Source organism: Octopus bimaculoides, chromosome 6 (genome assembly GCF_001194135.2).
Source record: "Octopus bimaculoides isolate UCB-OBI-ISO-001 chromosome 6, ASM119413v2, whole genome shotgun sequence".
Taxonomy (NCBI): domain Eukaryota; kingdom Metazoa; phylum Mollusca; class Cephalopoda; order Octopoda; family Octopodidae; genus Octopus; species Octopus bimaculoides.
The window spans coordinates 96,514,942-96,517,390 of record NC_068986.1 but is presented as its reverse complement, the minus strand read 5'-3'; the positions used below and the strand labels follow the sequence as shown (position 1 = coordinate 96,517,390).

General features: G+C 40.5%; 1 protein-coding gene across 1 annotated transcript in view; it reads right to left on the bottom strand.

Annotated features, from left to right (window-relative positions):
* LOC106879555 (transmembrane protein 132E) overlaps positions 1-2,449 on the bottom strand; it is a 185,391-nt gene that overhangs the window by 170,499 nt on the left and 12,443 nt on the right. The window lies entirely within an intron of this gene.

Here is a 2,449-nt window from a genome sequence, read left to right as displayed (position 1 = left end):
CTGAGGACTGGTGAACCAGATGGCTACACCAGCCTCCAATCTGATTTGGCAGAGTTTCTACAGCTGGATGCCCTTCCTAACGCTAACCACACTGAGAGTATAGTGGGTGTTTTTACGTGCCACTGGCACGAAGGCTAGTCAGGCGGTACTGGCAACGGCCACGCTCAAAATGGTGTATTTTACGTGCCACCTGCACAGGAACCAGTCCGGCGGCACTGGCAACGATCTCGCTCGAATGTCTTTACATGTGCCACCAGCACAAGTGCCAGGAAGGCGACAATATGTCCTTTACATTTTTATGACAGTTGATCGTGATTTGGCGATTGTTTCTAGCAGGTTGAGCAGCTATGTAGAGTCTCTTTCATTGTCTGGAGATGTTTTTAGTAATTCAACAATGTGGACCAAACTCCCTAGATGAGCTAAGTTATTCACTCAGAGAGACCCAGACAGGCATTCAGACAGAGACAAATGCATTTACAGAGAATCCACACACAGGCAGATAGACAAGCACACACACCACATTGACACACAAAGATTTATAAACACGCAGAGGTAACACACACATACACACACAAACAGAGGTAGGAAAACACGCATACTGTTAGGAAAAGACTCACACAACCACATGCAGAGACAGAGAGGCAAACATACAGACACACAGGCAAACAGATACATGGTCATACGGACACACCCATAGACATGCACATAAACAGATAGAGAGAAAAAAAACTGGAGCAACTTTCTCATGTCAACTGTCCACCCCTACCTACACTTCTTTTGTGCCCACCCTTATATCCTTCTCACCCCACCACCTCCACCACCAGAAACAAAATCATGTTGAAGGAAGGGCTTTCTTTTCAAATAGTCAAGAAAACAGGGTAGACTTTACCCCTTGAAGAGAAAAAAAAGAGCAAGTCTCTCACCCCACTACCATTCATACCCTCCACTCTTTAACACTCCTACCACTCCCACTTCGTTTCCACACTCAAACCTACCCCCACCCCACCTCAGATATATACACATGTGCATGTTCTTTCGTAAAAAGAAATGGTGAGAGAGAATGTGATAAAAAAGAAACAATGTGTATGTATGTATATGTATCTGTGTAAGAGAATGTTTATGTAAATGTGCGTGCGTGCATGCGTCCCCCCCCCACCCGCATGTGTGTGAATGTGCATCTAAAAGTCATGTGTGAACGTATGTCTAAAAGTAAAAGTACACATCTGAACGTGAATGTATGTCTACAGACACAATGTAGCTGTGTATGTATGAGTGTGGATATGAATATGTGTCTGTATATGCGTGGATGTGTAAGCTTGTGTGAATGTATGTGTGTATAAGTGTAGTGTATGGTGTGTGTGAGTGTGCATATGTGTTTTGTGTTTACAGAGTTGCAAAAATAATAGAAAAAGGAATTTTTAACTATTTTGTGAGACGACGTTCTTTCTTGTTGTTGGGTTTTTTTTTTTCTTTGTTAGCCAAAGGTCTGGAGAAGACTTATGATCAAAGGTATTCCAACCATGACCAGCCTGCCTTTTCTTTTCAGATACAGTGTTTGTGTGTGTGCGTATAAGCAGAGAGACAGACAGACAGAGACAGACAGACAGACAGAGACAGACAGAGACAGACAGAGAGACAGACAGAGACAGACAGGCAGAGAGAGAATCACATTATCCAATAACATTAACAGGAGGGTTATTTTAGACATTTGTCAACTATTGCTAGCGAGAAGAGCAACCGCATGGATGCTTCTCTAATCTCATCGTTACATTGTTGATAGCAATGGTGGTTGGATTTCTAGTAATAATAACACAATACTGAGTGTTTACTCAAATATTTTGGGTTAAAGTTGTTTTGGTAGGTGCTTTAGGTGGGTAGTGGTGGTGGAGATATACAGCAGGGGTGGGGACGAAGGATAGTAGTTGCCTCTGTTTAGATTGGTACTAATAGTAATGGAAGAGATTGTGTTCGGAAAGACTGCATTTCTCTGTGTGTGTGTGTGTTGCTGTCGTGGATTAATAGATAGGTAGATTAATAGACAGATAGATAGAATAGACAGACAGACAGATGTAAACAGACAATTAGAAATAAAAAGATAGACTGATACAGAGAGAATCAGACAGACTTAGAGAGAGAAAGTCAAATGGACAAATAGAGAGATAGATAAACAGACAGACAGACAGAAAGATAGATAAATAGAAAGACAAACAGATTAGACAGGCAAAGATACAGAATGAGATAAAGAGTCAATGGACATAGAAAATTAAATTAAGGTATGCTTGTTTGCATAGTTTAGGATTATACACACACATCTGTAAATACATGCATGTGTGTATGTGCACATATGTAAGTATGTATGTATTATGTGTGTGTGTGTGCAAGGATGTATGTACTTATGTGTGTACATACATATGTATGTATATATATATATATATATATATATATATAT